The following is an 18,324-nucleotide window of genomic DNA, read 5'->3' on the forward strand; positions in this document are numbered from 1 at the left end:
TGTATGTTCACTCTGCATTTTGGTGTCTCCTACAAGGTGGTGGTGGTGAATTATTACCTTGCAATAATTTGGGGCCGGAATGTAGGAGCCATACATTGATTTTGAGTTGTTTTATTTTGTATTATTCTATTTTTTGTTTGCACATGCATGACGTCAGCAGGAGGCTGTCGCCGGTGTCTGGGGGTGGCACTTTGGGTGTGTTTTTCCTTTAAATGAGCAGGTGAGCTCAGCTGTGAGGGGATGAGCTTGGATCATGGCGGCTGGGTGAGCTTGGGGAAAAACTTTTTGTTGACCGTAACCGTAAACGTAAGCATAATATTAACTGCACTGTCAGAGGCATCCTTGCACGGCTTGTGAAATGCATCAAAAGGAAGTAAGTGTCTGTCTTTTATGTACAAGCTCGTGAGATGGAGCAATAAATAACACCATCGTGTGCAATAGTTCTGCGTGACGCGTCTTCAGTAGTAAAACCCCATGTCTTAGCCGGCCGCGGCGTTTGTATTGGTTTTTAAGTTTATACGCCGCAATATGTATGAATGGAGAGGCGTGCAAGATCACTGAAAAGTGTTAGTTGTGCAGATTGGTAACTTGATCCATGCCTGCAGCAAATAAAGCTCTTAAACTTTTAACCTGAGTACATTTGGCCCTGACACTGACCCAGAGTGATGTGGAGATCACACAAATCACACCAAAGTTTTATCGACTGAACAATCTCTGACAAACAGGCTCAGAATGATTTATTTTCTATTCGATAGTGGTAGAGAGCGGACTTGTTGGCAAATTGGGATATAAAAACATATAAAGCTCATTGTGAGTCACCAGCCAAATGCACAGTTTCCATGGTTACAGGGATGATTTTAGTTAAGATTAAAATCTGCAGTGTGTTGAATATTTGAAAGATATTGCACTGTGGTTAAATTCATTGATTAAAAAATCAACATTTGATCAATATCTAAATGGGCAACACAGACCAGCTTTTGGGTTATTGATTTTCTGTCCGTTATTTCCTAATACCAACCTATATCCAATGTCAAATAGCTATTTTCAAATTTGTCACACTTTAACTTTTGAGAGCACACCCTGATGACATTTAAATGTTGTTTCAGGCTTTTATTATAAGAATCAGTCAAATTATGTCCCAAAACTGAAGATCTGCTCCAGAGCAGGTTATGCATTCAGCCTAAGTTACCATGGTGATCTAGCTGGGATAAAATAGAGCAATACTTTGTGTCACTGAAAGTCTGTAGTTTCTGTAGCTCTAGTTTTTTAATTTGATGATCGCCAATGAGGTGGTTCTCCTTCTGTTTAGTTATAAATGTTGTTTTGCAAATATTTTGTTTAATTTACTTTTTACAAAGTGTCTTAAATTTTTTGGCAACAGGAGTCCATCTTATTATAGATAATTGCTATTTATTTTCTGCATGTGATCGGTCATGTGAAACTACACTTTGCAGACAACATCTGCCTGGATTGCCAAGTTGTGCTGTATAGACACTCAAATGTTGTGGCTTTGTGGTTGCCTTACTATAAAATACCCCAGTCTAACACACACATTGGATAAATTCATCATAACTACTAAACTGTTTATTAGATTGATGAGACAGTCAAGATATAGAAATGTTATTTGTCTGTGTTTATGTTGAAAACTACAATTGACAAATATTGGATTTGTTTCTTTGAAAATACTTTATTATCAATATTTTCAGACTACTGCAGGAAGAGAAGAAAAGACAGTCAACCTGCTACCTACAAAGGAATAAAAAAAAAAACCCACTCATGCACAAAGTCATGAAAAGATGTTGTGAACTTCTTTTTAACTCCACGTTCTATCTGCAGAAACCTGGACACTCAATCATAATCCTCCATTGCTGTCAGCCTCTGCGTGCCCTTCTCTCTGCTTCTGTTCCCCCCCTCCCTCACAACCTCATGTAGAGTTGTAATCATGCAACGCTCTGAACAATAGAAAATGTTAATTTGATACTGTCTAAATCCACTCACAAGTGGTGGCTGTTCAAATTAGGACTGCGAGCTATCTCAGCCTCTTTTCTTATCTCTGTCCTCTGAGCAGACCAGTTGCTATCACCACATTTCACAGTCATGCGCTGCCAATAAATCCTCTTTAAATTCACATCATGTCACACCAAGTCCACGGCTTCTGCTAAATATGTTTTCTTTAATGTGCAGCCATTAAACTCTTTGAGGTGAATGTGACGCTGATGAGCGGTGACATGTATTTTTGGGTGTGTAATTGTGGCAATGACCATGAAAATTTTGACGTCCTGGTTTTTCCTTTGATGTGAATAGTTAAATAGATCTGTTGTTAATTTTGACCAAAATTACCCAAATCATCAAATGCAGGTACACCTAAATTGAGCTGCCGGTGTGAGCTAACAAGCTTAACATCATTACACAAGAGTGAGGGAATAAGTGCTGCTATTTCACAGTTAATCAAAATATGTGACTGTAAGTGTATGACAGCTCACTTCTTGGTATTGACAGTGGTCAAACTAACTTGCACATAGTACACAATAAGTCAGAGCAGGGAATGTTGTATTTGCAGACTCAGCTAGCACAGGAGAAGGGATGATTCATTGCTTTAATCTTTTGCTTTTGACCTGTGTCACTACTTGCTTTACAGAAAGATAGGCGCTATAACTCTGCGTTAAAACATTTGACTGCAGATCAGCAGAGTCCTCGTTCAGGTCCGGTAATCAGCAGAGGCAGAAGTCTCACAGAGAGCCTCAATCTATGATATGTGATATCAACACTTGGTAGCCAGGATACAAATCTAATTCATTGCTTTGATTCATCAAAGTTTATTTAGAGTTTTTAGCTGCAGTTTTACTACTTAAAGCAGCTCCTTTGTGGTGTCTTTAAGATCTCTTTATCACTACAAAAGGTTTGCTTTTCTAGTCAGCATATGCAGTGGAGGGGTTATTGCTCATTGGTAAAGCATTTTCTTACAGATCAAGGCAGCCCGCAAATTCTAATTTGTGGGCTGCCTTGAAATGGCATTGAAAACTCACTGATTTACGATACACCAAAAATTTCATTTGTTGGCTGCTTTTCCAGAAATTCTGTTTGATCCCCATGGACTGAAAGGATCATGAAAGAGTGCTTTCTTATTTCTTGTTTTAGAAAAAAAATCAGTGCCAGAGGAAACCGATGAGAAGCCCTTCAGCACCTTTGGGGCAGCACTAGTGTTATTGTCAAGCTATTATTAGCAAATGTCACGTGTGCCACAAGAAAGGAGGTTTGTGGAAACATATTTCTTTTTAAATCTCAATTGAACCAAAAGGTTTTTATGACTACTCCAGGAATTTTGTAACAAACAAATTCTACAATATTTCATTATTGTGTGTTTTTTTTTTACATAATTATAAAATTTCAACTACTATTTGGTCCATTTACCAAATGAATTAAATGACTGATCCAGGTCATTCTATTTTTGTGTCATATGTTCACATTTATAATTCAATAAACAAAAATAAAAAATTTGTCTAGCTTATTTGATTATTACCTGATTTATGATGATTTGGTCATTTCTGTATGATCTGCTCTTAAAAACAACATATTGTTATGGCGATGGGTCAGTTTGGCCACAAAATTCTGAAAAACCAACAACCCTCACTTGATTACAGTGGAGTTGTAGTGTTTTGAAGTGTAGATGAAGCGAATGAGTACTCATTGAGAATGAGTACTTGAGGTCCTATTTTTGTTACAGTAGAATCACAGATCGTCTTCGGTGATCTCCAGAGACAGGTGAATAATGATGACAAACTGTATGGGCCAGGTGTAATAGTCTTTTCCTCACAGAAGGGTCCTCACTACCACACTGAAATATGCTGAAAGTATCTCAATAGCAGCCATGATAACAACTGTTCAAATAGTCTGAGGAGCGGAGCTTCCACATTTTCTTTATCATCTGCTTTAGCAAAACATCAGACTGTCCTTTAGGAAAGGAAAGGAGATGATGCTGTCCTACAATTCCTTTCAGTTAAAACATCCAGGCTCAGTTATTTTCATACAGTCATAGTATTTTGGATTGATGTGAATGGAAACATGGGAGGACAAGTGTTAGCAACCAATGACAGCATCATATCTGATGTTTGTGGCTTTTTAATTCCTTTCCTTCAGTTTTAAATTTCCAGTCTTCATTGAATTGCTCACCTTTATAGAGCATACATGGAACAAGAATCTACATGGGAAGTGTTGATGTGCTTTTTGTAGTCCATCTTTGGAAAAGTTGTAGCTTCAATACAGAAGACGCACATTACAGCTCGGTGCAGGAGCAGCCAAAGAGTTGTCTTTTCCTTACAATTTGCCCCCTACAAATTTTCCTTTGAGCATTTGAGCATTATCCAAGACATGTTAAGTTTTTTTGGACTAATCTTCCATATCTCATTACTGCAAGTATACCAATACTTGATTGACAACAACACAAACAATATTATTTGCCCTGTACAGTGGGGGTATAGCTCAGTGGTAGAGCATTTGACTGCAGATCAAGAGGTCCCCAGTTCAAATCTGGGTGCCCCCTTCAATAGGACAGATGTTTAAATTCCTTTATATATATGTATTATACTGTATCTTGGTAGAATATTTATGTATAAGAATAAATTAATTTCATCTTGGAAGCACCTTTATTAACAAACTTTTATAATGTTATAATGAGGCAGAGTGACATTAAAGATCAGATGCATAATGTTTGTCAAACTGTATGGATCTGGTTGAAAAGTCTCCTTTTTTACTCAGAAAAGTTCCTAACTGAGTCGAATAAACCAAAAATATCTGATGATACAAGAAATGAGCTCAGTTCAACACTGGTAGAGAAACTAATGAGCCGATTTCACCTTTGGCAGCAGCTCAGAACATTGTTTATAAGAGCAAGAAGCACCAACACAGTTTGACACAACACAAACACCATGCTTGAATTGGAAAACGATATCTGATGTGCAGATAATAATGATACCTACTGTCAAAAACATATTGCATCGTCCCTGTGAAAACAGCAGGTGGCATAACAGCTTTGATGGACCAGAAAAGCATCCTCATGAACTCCTGAGTTGGGCTGAACAAATATTTGGGCTGCCTGTGGTCGGTCGCAGAGGAACCAGTGGACATTGTAAACTGGTGATGAATTTTACATCACACAGGCCCTACGCATGAACGGATTTAGAAATTGTCCTATAGTCTTTCTCAGTCTCTGCAAAACGGATTTGAACTCTGCAGATGCACATGTGGTCCCAAACACACTACCTTTTGAGTCGGTTGAGTGTTGAAGCTTCCCGTGTGTGAATACGTCATCAGTCTAGAGTGCATTGCAGAGGTGTAGATAAAGAGGATTCTCCTACAAAGTCTCTTCTCAAAGCGAATGTAAATTTTCATTGTCTTGCTCCTCGTCTTCTTAGTCTTCTATGTGTTTTTCTGAATGGAGCCTGAACCCTAACCCAACAAGCAACCGCGTTGATGAAAACAAGCCCAAGACAATCAGCCTGTCTTAAAGAAAAATGACAAAAGAAACCCAAAAGCTCAAAAAAGGCAGTTCATCAACTTTATTGCCAACAGAATTGATGGATGTGTGACAGGCCGTGTAAGTTGCTACTTAAAGCTAACTCGTTTGCGGTCTTTGGCCTTGAGACTGTAAATGTCTATTAATTATTTTATGTTTATAAGTGCCAGCATGTTGAATGAGGTCTGCATGATGTGCACGTATTTCAGACTTACAGAATCTGGACCCTGCATTTGAATCATTCCCCAGTCAAGTTGTTTAATTAACTCTCTATATTTCTTGTAGGTTTTGCCACATTTCATCCACTTAGTCCTTGGCATCTTGCAGAAGCTATCCAAACAAAATCCATAGTGGCATTTGATTTGACTCTGCCGGTATATATACAAGGTGGTGGGGAGAGGCAGCGTGCACGTTATAGCAGACGAGTCCCAAGAAATCACAAACAAGGCAATTTTGCTTTAGGCACATAATTCCTGGAGAGTAAAGGAGATAGAATCTACTGTATGAGAAACAAGCCCAAATATGCAACTGAACTTGAGAAATAAGCCCAAAAAAAACACAACCCGCGACTGCCAATATTTGTAAAAACAAGTCCATAGCTGCTTATAATTAGCAGACCTGGCAACACTACAAAGGCATAACAGTCACCACACAAAGTCGGTGCAGTTACGCTGAGGGACAGAGGGACCCGGTTTATGCTCACAGACTGGTGAGGATGATGAAATCTGCATCACACGGGCAGAGCAGATATTCAATCTTCTTAAATCATCTAGAATTGCCTTGGTGATGATGTCAGTTTCAGTTCTGGATTAAAATGGGGGTATAGCTCAGTGGCAGAGCATTTGACTGCAGATCAAGAGGTCCCCAGTTCAACTCTAGGTACCCCCTTTAAAGTAGAATTCCTTTAAAGCCCTCTCAGTGTGTAAAATATAGTAGAAACCTAAGAAAAAATGCTTTGAGGGAACTATTTTCTATGAGTTATGACAGTGTCAGTTGCTGTACAGTATACCTAGATACCTTCATATTGTAGCATGGGTTGTATGGTGTTGTGGTGATTATCACTGTTGAGTTCTTGGTTCAAATCCCAGCTGGGGCCTTTCTATGTACAAATTATCCTCTCTCTGGCTTCCTCCCACCAAAAACAATCTAGGCAGGCTAATTGGTGACCCTAAATGGACCCTAGTGGTTGTTGGTCTCTGTGATGGAATGGCGACCTGTCCAGTCTGCCTCTTGCCCAATGATAGCTGAGTTCTGTTAAGCAGGTATGGATGTTTTTGCAAACATTTAATACAAGACAGTGAACACCTAGTATTGCAGTGATCATAATAGCATCAAACTATGGTAATCATGGGTATCCAAAGAAAAATGACCTTCTCAAAGAATTTTATCAGCATAAATCTGAACCTCCATATACCCATTCAAACAGCTGCATTTGCCGTCAGTTACGACTCACGAGGATCAAGTCATGCTGTGCTGCAAAAAAAACCACAAGCCTTTCATTTTTCATGCTCTGCCACAACAAAAGAGCAACAATTTGAATAGTTGGATCTGAGAGCAACTTATCAAAACTGGGGTTTTGTAAAGCTTCCTCTGGCATTTTAAATTTATGAGCTCATACACACAGCCTTCACAAAATGGGTGCATATGTAGCTGTCAACACAGACAGCTCAGAGATGGACTGATTGGAGCTGCTTAACTCCTATAATCCTTACAGTCTGCCAGTATGAACCAAACTAATTTGCTTATTTTTTACAGTTTAACGTCCGTGTAAACATCAAAACACATCAATAGGAGGAGTGACAAATTTTTCAGCTGGCGTCTTGTTAATATTTTATCATGCTCCCACTTAGGCCATTAAAAAAAATCTGTTTTTCAAAGCTGTGGACTGACAAATGGCTATTAATGTGTATTAAGCCGGAAACAGTGCCATTATTAAAAGGGGCTTCGTGGAAAAGTTTTACTTCATGGGAAAAAGTGTATCTTTTAAGATGACAGTGGATTGTTTTGGACTCATCCTCATCAACATGTGAAGCCTGGAATTTTCTTGTTTACAACATGACAGTAAACTTCAGGGAAACTGCTCAGTACACTCAGGAGCTGCCACTGATCCTTCTCCTTACTTTAGTCCTTGTAAACATTACGCATTTAACATGCATTCGTGAAATTATCCCATGTATCTTATCAGTTTTACAAAGATCCATGCATGAGAATGTTTTTGGTATGACTGACCTTCTTGAGCTCAGAAACGCCAAGTTGGTCCTCAATCATGATTAAAAATATATACATATATATAAAGATATTATGTTTATGTTATCTATGAAGCCAGGCACATCCAGCTATTAAAACTGCCAAGATGGATATCAATGCTGGGGAGCGTGAAACTTTCTTGATGTTTGGCTTTGCTGGAGTTTCCATTGGAATGACTGTTTGCATACCATTTCCCTCACTGGCCAGAAATCAGACAGCAGGTTAAAGTTCCTCTGTTTAACTCTGGCTACCATTACTGCCTCCCTTGTGTACACAATGTAATGCAGATACTTTGGTTCTCTGTCCAAACTGAATGAAATGGTCTCACTGAAGCACAGCGGGACAGTGGATTCACTTTCTGATATGTGCAAACAACTTGTACTCGTTTAAAGATAAAAGACTGAGGTCAAGTTTTATAGAGTTCACTTATCCCTGACATTTCTCCTCTTTGTTATCTTGTAATTTCAAACTTAAATAGGGAACATACTATCGCTCTGGGGGAGAGTTTTTGACTAAGAACAAATAGCTGCACTCATTTTAGAATAGTGCTCTTTGTAGAACAACATCAAATGTTTATCTATAAATATCAACAGGCTTGGAGAAAGCTATTCCGATTACATTATATATAAAACAACTATGTAATAAGCAAGTGAGATAATTTACTCAGATATTTTTAGGATTTACCACATTTTACTGTCGTATTACTTTGTGCCACCAAATAGGATGCCAGTCACTGTAGTATCTAAAGTCAACAGAAGAAGAAGAAGCGGGAGCTGGTGGTGGCATGAGCATCAGAACAAAGTGGTGGTAAACAGACCACAGGTAGAAGTTAGTGAAATGCAGCAGTCACAGCAATGTCAGAAGCACCTGGCAAGTCAACATTACTTTCACCACCACTCTACATCCATAAAGAAAGCACATGCAGCAGCAAAGACATGAAATCACAAAAAAATAGCCAGAACTAGAGTAAATGTTGTTTCTTTTATCCGATGGCGATAACTTTTGGGCAGAGAAGAACTGAAATCGGATGCAGTGCTTGCCACTCTTATTCTGGACTGGTAGGTAAACCGCTTGTGTCGTCAGTGTCATGGACTCAGCTTTTCTCACTCACTTTTCTGAGGTGATACCACAATTCCAGCTTGATGCGTATAAACACACATTGATGTGCTTATCTTCCTCTTTTTGGTATGTGTGAATTACCAAAGAGGCACTGTAAGAACAATGAGAACACATTTTTGGTGCCACAGCTGTCCATGTGTTGACAGTGTTGATATGTCTGCCACCATTTTTGTGCTAAAAACCGACCTAATTGTATAAAGTAAACTGTACATATAGAAAGATACACAATACTCAATATTCTGTGAGCTAATGTCAGAACTTTGCGAAAAGTTTTGTTCTCTGTGTGAAAAGGTTCATTATCAGGACATTATAAGGCTTCATCACAATGTCACACAAGCAGGTTTAAAATGTCAGCACAATAATCTTTATGTGAAAAGGTTTATTCTCTAATGAATAATCTGTGGCTAAAGTAGCTGTGTTAGCTGTTTTTTACCTCTTTCATTTTCATTCGGTTGGCTGGAAAAAAAAACAGAATACAGACTTAATAAATGAATAATCTTGAAAAGGAATGGAAACATGCCCTGTCCTATAATAATAGTTGTTATATTTGCTGAAGCTTTCACAATGTCGGGAGAAAGGTTACAGATAATACTAGACTAACCTTTAGCTTTACCTTTAGTGGCCCAAGTTTCATTGGTTGGTTAATAGTGGGATTGGGAGGGGTTGGTACCATGATCTAATAGCATATGCTAAATTTTGAAGTTAATGTTATTAGATTAGAGGCAACAGAATACCTTAATTGTCCTCTCTCCCTCACTCATTGAATGTACATTGAATTAGCTGCAGTGTGTCCAATCGATCATCATGAAATGTAGCGATATAATAATATGAAAATTCCTTGTACAGTGATAACTCTGGGAGATTGAAAACCTTATAATATCTCTTTAATATTCATGTTTTGACTGGAAATTTTGTATGCCTTTATAGTCACAGATCATTTCATGCTTTGCAGGGAAAAGGCCCTAATTATGTTTTTTTTTTTTTTTTAGATATGTAGGACATGAGTTGACTTAAAGTAGCAAGCCTTCATCAGCTTGTGAATTAGTCATGGATTGCTCTTTGATTTAGGACAAATTAACACTAGCAATTAAAAGAATAATAGGTCACTTTAAAGTTAAGTGATAAAGTATCTTACTGCAGATTAGAGGATCCCTTCATATCCATCACAGTATTACACAAGCAGGTTTAACCTGGAGCCAGAGTGTCAACACAGTATGTTAGAAGATTTGTTCAGCAGGAGAGTGAGAATCTATTCTTATTTGTTTGTACCATTACCTGCAGAGTAGTGTTTGGTGTCTGCCTGGAACGGAAACCTGCAGACTTTCAGAAGTTGCAAGCACACAGTTTGACAACAGTGGCTGAGAAGTTACATAATGTCCTGTGTTGTGTGCCAATGGCTCTCAGTGTCAGTGTTAGAGATCTCTCCTGTGTTTTTGTTCGGAGCATTCCAGCCTTTCAACAAGAGGTAATACAAAACCCACCTCAGGCAGCATCAAACACTTATGCACGAACCTAGAAATACATAAATTGAAGACAGTGGGCACCCAGATTTGAACTTGGGACCTCTTGATCTGCAGTCAAAATAATCTGCCACTGAGCTATACTCCCACTTTAATTTAGATCTGAAATTGACATCATCACCAAGGTAATTCTAGTTGAGTGATGAACATGAACCATGTTGATTCTCAATATTAGATCTAACAAAGTCCCAGGGTAGATCAAACCTAACCAAACCAAACCAGTGGCTTATTCCATGGAAAGCAGGTCCTAAATCTCTAAAGAGAACAGCTTTACTCAAATACTTTGATTAGAAATCATCCATTTATCTTTTTTGATGACCATTTTTGAAGTATGGTGTAGTAATTTATCAATAGACACATCATTACACAAAACAGAGCAGTTTAACGGCTCAAAAACTTAAATTACCACACTTTCTGGGCTCCAAAATAGTTCCATGCCTATGTCTACCTTTCACTATCATATGTTTTGCGTTACGTGAATCTGTCAGGCATACTCATAGATAGTGATGTTACACAATGAGTTTCTATGTGAGAGAACAACGTTCAGGTTTCCTCCAACTCCTATTGTCCAACAACTTATTAACTTTGCTGCCTGTCGCAGATATTTAAGCAACTTTTTCTTGTGAGACCAGGCTGTGATTTGACATTTGTAGACAAGACAAGTTATCTTAATATCCAACCAGAACAGCTTAACAAGATGACAATGCTGCAACAAGTCCATCAGCGTTACCTCTAAATCTACTTATTTCTGAGAATTATTCTACCAAAGGTTAAGTTTCTCTGTATTTTCATTGTCATGCATGGTTACTGTAAAATTGGATTATCAATTTTGGAAATTAATTTTGGGTTATATAATGAGATTGATGGATATCCACTAAAATATGGCTTTTCCAAATGCCACACTCTTTAACTCCATTGTGGGCCTCAGGCTGGGGTTAGCTGAAATCCCACTCTATATCAAAGTTGTCCCGATATCATGTTGTCAAGCCCAAAATAATCTATTTATCATTATTTAATTATTTAACAGTTTTATTGCAATATTAACATACAATTTGAAACTGTAATGTTGCGACAATGTAACAATTATGTAATAATAATCTTTGTTTTTACTTGGTTTGTCTCATTTTGACTGATGAACCAGTCCTAGAACATATCTTAAACATATGTATAAAGGTGGCACAATAGCCTGTGATTATAAATGAACAAATACACTTAATGGTCAGTAAAAAAAAAAAAAAACAACCAAATGCAGTGATTTATAAGAGATGCCTAAAATCTAACATGCACCATTAGTACAATGCCAACTAAGACTAAATTCACCATATGTGCGTTTCTAAAACTGTTCACTTGTGTCTTTTGTAAACAAGTTTAATCCAGTCATTAATCGTTAGTGTTATTATTCATGTTTTTTTCCACCTTTTCATATGGTCTTCATTAAGCTCAAATTTAAAATAAGACCGGTCACAAAATGCATCATATTAGTTGGATCAGATGTTTTTCTTCATCACTTCAAGGAAAAACAACACGCATCATGCTTGTGAGTTCAACGTGAGGTTAATGTATCTCCGGGTCATATGTGGGAATATTTAAAACCTTTATTTTCCCCTTAGCAGCAATGCATTTCTTGGTAATCGTGAACCCTTGTTGATGTTTATCTGCTGCATGGAGAAAATTAATTAACAGCGAGTGAGTGGGGGCTACATGCACATGTTCATTATTATGCACAAACATGTGGCTTAGACATTCTGAGGCTCATGAGTGAGCAAACATTTGGGTTGTTAAATATTTGAAAATTCAGAGAGAAGTTTGTTGACTCAGGCTGTTTGTTTGGCTTTGTGGGTATAATCCATTGTCAAACAGGGCTGAAACGACAGATAAAGCTTGTAGTTTAGTGACAGATGGTTTTCATTTTAGAGTGCCTCTGGTTTGTCGAACACTGTGTATAATGCAGCACAAAACAGACAAGTGCATACCTTCCTTCAGTTGGTATAAATCAACAAAAGCTTGTGCATCTCCATCACATGAACAACAGAATGAGGCATATTTCATTACATGCGTTTCCATAAAAAGTCTCGTTTAACTCATCGTCCTTAGATTAGATTCTCATTAGTGTGAAGGAGATAAGTAAACCTGAGGTGAACGGTCACAGGAGCATTTCCCTGAGCATGTGAATGATGTCATACATAATCATGCATGCCTAGACACACACACACACACACAGGTGGAAGCACTCAGCTATCATCTTCTCAGGCTCGAGCTCACCTGCAAACTCAGAGACTCATTAGAGTAAGAGGAAGGGCACAAGGAGCTTAGGGATGAAGGGCTAAAAGATGAGAGCTCCGTGCGTGAATTAAGTATGTGTGTCTAAAGGTTTGACTTGGCAGGACAATATAATGTATGATGGATTAGAGATAAAATACAGCTCAGTAACCAGGTTAAATGGCGTTGGAAAAGTAAAAGTTGCTCCTGGGGAGAAAAAAAACCCAACTTCACTGTGATTGTGTATTTGCATGTGTTTTCATGCCTGTGTGTGAGTCAGGCGTAGAGTGACTCAGAATTAGATGTTTCTTGTTGTGTCCTCTGGCAGAGAGGCAGCGTATTTAACGTGCATGTGTGTGTGAGTGCAGAGCACCTTTGCCTTCAGTGACAGGGCAGAGGGAAATTGTGCAAGCGTGTTCATGTTTGCACATACCTCTGAATGTGAGTGTGTTCACACAGACTACTGTACATATGTGTTATTCTTATTCCTATTATTCACATTCTCCAGGGAAGTGGCCAGTCTTTCACTGCAGAGTGTGTTCACTTGCCTGACGGATCTGTTCCTGAGGCGCCTGCTGCTGCTAAATATCATACACCTGGATGCACAGTGCCTGCCCCTCCCTCTCATCCTGTCTCTTCTTAGACCCTATTACCATGCAAATGATTTCCAGCAAATCACACAACACTTTCACCTTGATGAGTTGTTGTCAGAGGGGCTGCACAGCACATGCAGGACTAAGGATGACTTAATTTGCTGCAGCGTACCTTTAATGCTACAGGAGCTGAAAAGCAAGGCAGCACGTAGACAGATGAAGGATGGGAAAGTTTCTATAAATCAAGTTCGAAATACACCATGTTATATAGAAACCAAAGCAAGTTGCAAAATTACTGATAACAGTCTCTTAATGCTATGAAATGGGAACTGAGTAATGATTCAGAATATTTTTCCCCATGTGTGATATGAAAAGGAAGCATTTTTGTGTGTTTTTATCTTCATACAAGACAAAATTTGATCATGAAAGACCAAAATAGTATTTTAAATGCAGTCTTGTACACACTCATCCATATTTACAGTATGTAAATTACATTAAACTCTTCAGCGAAGATTCAAAATATGAATAGATTATAAACATGTTATATGTACAGATGATTTGTGCACCTAAACATAGCATTACTACAACATAAAAATGCATTTTAAACTAATTAAGATAGACAAATTAATAATGAGGCCTTGTGAGCATGAAAACCAAAAGCTTCATGGGGTCTTAAGTCTGATACCAGATCTAAAGCATATCAAAGAACAAGATGCAGAGTGAACAGAATTAGATGTAAAATGGACTTAAATAAAGAGACATCAAAGAAAATAAGTAAACTGAGGAGGCTGGAGGACAACAAAGAGATGAAACACAACCAAACTGTGACACAATGGAACGACAAAGAGATGCAAAATCAGCATAAATGGAAGGAAAATTACCAAAAAGATACATAAAAAACAAACAAAAAATAAATTCACCAAAATAACTTATTGGAAAAAATAGACACAAAATCATTAAATGGCTAAAATAATATAAAAAAAAAGGTAACATTACACTAACACTAAATTATATATTGATAGTGTAATGATGCTGAATCACTAACCATGCTGGTATTTGTTGTTTTGTGTCTTTCTGTCAGGGTGTTGTTTGTTCCTGAGCAGGACAAAAGTGGCCCTTTTACACATCTGTTGCAAATTGCATCCTTAAAACTTGTCATCCCAAGTGGAAATCAAACAGGTCTTTAATACATTTTCAGAGCTTAGGCAGAAGAGTGGTTGTCCACCAGTCAGAGGATTGGTGGTTCGAACCCCAGCTTCTCCTCCTCCACAGCACTGCGGGATGTGGGAAAAAATGTTCTAAACTTTCTCTGTGAGAGATCATCGTGCATGTAAGTATAACTGAAATCCCTGCACAGACATTGTCGTTAAGTTACTTGAATTGTGAATTTGTCTGGTGCCACTGAGGTTATAACATCAGGATTTTATTTGAACAGAGCGACAGTCAGGTAAATCTTTAAGCAACTGCGAGTCGAGATGTAGTCTTAATGGGGTGAATTTCAACGACAATTTCTGATGCGTTTAAATGTCTGAGAACAGTAACAGAAAATATGTAAATAGGAGCAGATTTATTGAGAATTTGGTTGTTTTCATATATACTTACACTTCACTGTTTTGGAGCATGTACAGAGCCCCAAGGCCAATTTGTTTTTAATCAGCATATACACGTAGAGGGATTAAACTCCCAATTGCATTATCTGGGCATTAATTTGGTTTGAGAAGCTTGATGTCGTAAGATTTTGTGCGAACAAAAATGTCTGATTTTGTTTGAACAAGCACAGCGATTGTTTTTTTTTCCCAGCGTCGTTTTAACATGAATGAGAAACACCATGAAAAGAGCTTTATAGAACCTAGATAAGGTACAGACCATTTACAGTTTACATTGCAGCTCTGTATCTTATCAATTGAATTAATCAACAAGCATTAAAGTTCTTGACAAATCACAGTCATTCTTACAGAGAAAGAACATTGACTGCAGTTCATATATATATCCATGTTTATTTTGTCAATAAAATGTATCTTTAAAGTTTACATGGCCATTATTGATCGCCATCTACCTGTCTGCCTCTAACCAAGTCCCAGTTTTTGCCATCACACCACAACCATTTTTCAACATGCTTTGGAGCATGCAGTTTACAATATCAATGCAAATTCTAAACTGATTTATCTGCATGCAAAAAAAATACATTAAAAAATTGAAGGAATATTCACACGGCTGCGTTTTTGGCATTTGTTTTGCATGTGGTTAATTCATCTGTTAGAAAATCTGACATCGGGATAAATGAGACCGAGCTGAACTGTGTTGGCCGCTGCATTCAATGTCCCTGCCCGTGTGCCAGTAAAGGACTTTGGTAACCCACTTATACAGCTGGATTTGCATTGAGTGAAGTGAAGCGAAAGATTTAAATGGCATTAGTCTTGCTATTAAAGCAAAGCAAAAAATCTGAAAAACAGGGAGGAGTGTCTTTTTCCTCTATTTTTGTGTGTTTACGTGTGTGTGCAGAGGTGCAGGGGGAGTGCCCTCCCTCGCTTCAGCTCAGTGTGTGCAGCAGCTGCAGCTTGTAGCCTCCGTCCACACTGTAGGGCCCATTCTGCTGTCTGAAAGACTGATGGATACAAAGAGCAGCATGGTGATGAGAGATGATTCAGAGGATAGCGCTTATTGGCCGTTTCAAACACTCTTGTTCTTCTGCTGCTGCTGGAATTCAACATTTGTGAAAGAGAAAAACAAAAGATATGCTTCTGGGTCAACTATTATAGCGGGCTCTAAAAAAAAGGGACCCTTAGGGATTGTTTTTGGATCAGGATAATGCACTCATGAAAGCGTGTGTCAGTTTCACAACTCCGGACCAGAGGGCTGGAAAATCTTGACCGAATTGGAAAGAATAGTCACTCCCTCCTTCTATGATTATTGTCTTTTCACATCGGAAAAAGAAAAAAATAAAGAAAAACAAACCAACCAAACAGAAACCAAAAGTTTAGAGATGTTAATCTACACGTGATTCACACATAAGCTTCAGAGAAAGACCTTGCAAGCAAAGCAATCACTCTTCACACACTATCGAAACAAACAGTCATGCACGTATACATAAACACAGCTTGGCACCCACAGTCTAATGAGGTGAAATTAGAGAGTGCATGAATGGAGTTCCCTATTTCAGCCCATGGCACAGAGTGCTGAGCAGAGACAAAGCACTCACGCAACTTCCCATTCATAGCCTCGCAGTGAGCGCAGAAAATGAAGCTCGCTCAGAAGCAGGCTAACAGTATTGCGTTGTTATAACAACTGGAAGGAGACCCCTGTTCCACACCATCCCCCTATCTTTCTCCCTGAGAGCTCTCTCTACCCGCCCCCACAAATCCAAGCTCAGTATCACTCTTCCACCAGCCTCCCTCCTTCTGCTCCCACTACTGTTCTCCATCTCCGCCGCCTTTTCCAGCACATGCACTTCCTCATCATCATCAACCATCAGGGGCCATAAGGACTGACTGCAGCTCTTTGCACATGACCTCAACTACAAACCACTGGACGTGCGTAGTTGTTTATTCCAGGAATAGTCTGAGGTCAGGTTCAGTTTCTATGATGCCTGTTGATGGGTTATCGCCTAAACAACAAAACCATACCACCTGATTCAGATTTGACGTAATTTGAAGTCATAGATTGTGACTATTCTTGTTACTGATTTCTAATCTGTCAGCTAGAATTAACCATCTATAACATATCAGAAATAGTGAAAAATTATTACATTTCCTAAAGTTCAAAGTAATGTTTTCCAGTTTGCATATTTCCTCCCATCAACAGCCTTGAAATGTAAAATATAAAAGTTAAGGTACCTTTCCCCTTAGCCACAACTTAAGTTGTGACTGATTCTTCATTAATATTTAACATGTCATTTGTAAATGCTTGATAAATGTAATGAGCCACTATTAAATGCAGATTTTGTAAGCTCTTTAAATCATCAGGAAGACCTTCCGAAAAGCAGTTGAAGCCTCTGCCGTCTATCATCTGGAATGCCATCTATTCCAGATGAGAGATAATCAAAGAAATAAATCATCAGCAACTTCTTCTTATTATTCATAGTCTACAGTAAAATAATGATTTACCTATAATAACATTCATAGCTGCAGATCATTTGAAATTCAAAGCCTTATGGCTTTTTATTCATAACTTGCAGAAACTTTTTTGGTTGATGAATTAGAGAAACGAATAAAAAAAAGTATTTGTTATAAGTTCTACGCATACAAGCATATTCCAGATGGGAACCAAGTCATCAAGTCTGTAGTTATAAATGGTACCAATTCCACTTTTTGTTTCCCATTTTTCAATAAACTGACAGTTAGCTAAAATTCATACCAGCCAAACTGATTAAAAAATGTTCCCAGGATCCTAACTTAAAATCTCAAACAGAAACATCATAACTTGAGTTTAGGAGTAAGAGCACATTCTTCTCTCCTGTATGTCACAGCCACAGACTATTCCTCCTTCTCCCTCATAAACCAAAGGAAATAAGACTCAGTCTCACATCAAAATTTGTAATAACACACCACAGTCTGATGGCAATCCATGAGGCAATAAAGCACATTTCTGTCGTTTTAGTTTATGTTGACACACACACACACACACAAACTTCTTATAGCAATGTTTCCACTTTCAAATATCAACATAAGTTATTTTCAGACATGAGATATGAAACTCTTATTATACCTAAGACCTTAAAGCATGTGTTTCTTTTGAACAGCACAACATATTGCCATAACAAATAATATAATCCTAAAATGATGCTGTTAAATATCAGTGTGATTAATTAAAAACTGATTGAATTAAACGATTAAATACTCTTAAGTGATTACCCTGCTGGTTGGGAAAGAGGTAGCTCAGTGAAAGAGCTTTTGCAGATTAAGATGTCCTGTCAGCTGCAGGTTCCACCTGCCTAATTACTAACATTTCATTTTGGAAATCAGTTTTTCGAACACTAGCTTCATAATCTGCAGGCTGTATGGTTGTAATGTAGTGCAGAGAAGAGCTTCCTGTTTCAACTCCAGAAGCCCCCTGAAACTGTACAAATAACTTCAGG

The 18,324-nt window shown here is 38.1% G+C and overlaps 1 protein-coding gene and 2 non-coding genes across 3 annotated transcripts in view; 2 read left to right on the forward strand and 1 right to left on the reverse strand.

The window, feature by feature from the left end:
• Positions 1-18,324, reverse strand: part of gjc1 (gap junction protein gamma 1) — a 56,471-nt gene that overhangs the window by 16,235 nt on the left and 21,912 nt on the right. The gene's annotated exons all lie outside the window — the stretch shown is intronic.
• On the forward strand, positions 4,469-4,540 carry trnac-gca (transfer RNA cysteine (anticodon GCA)). Its single transcript has one exon. It is a non-coding gene; the product is annotated as a tRNA-Cys (tRNA).
• trnac-gca (transfer RNA cysteine (anticodon GCA)) lies at positions 6,329-6,400 on the forward strand. Its single transcript has one exon. It is a non-coding gene; the product is annotated as a tRNA-Cys (tRNA).

This window comes from Odontesthes bonariensis, chromosome 21 (genome assembly GCF_027942865.1).
Source record: "Odontesthes bonariensis isolate fOdoBon6 chromosome 21, fOdoBon6.hap1, whole genome shotgun sequence".
Lineage (NCBI taxonomy): Eukaryota > Metazoa > Chordata > Actinopteri > Atheriniformes > Atherinopsidae > Odontesthes > Odontesthes bonariensis.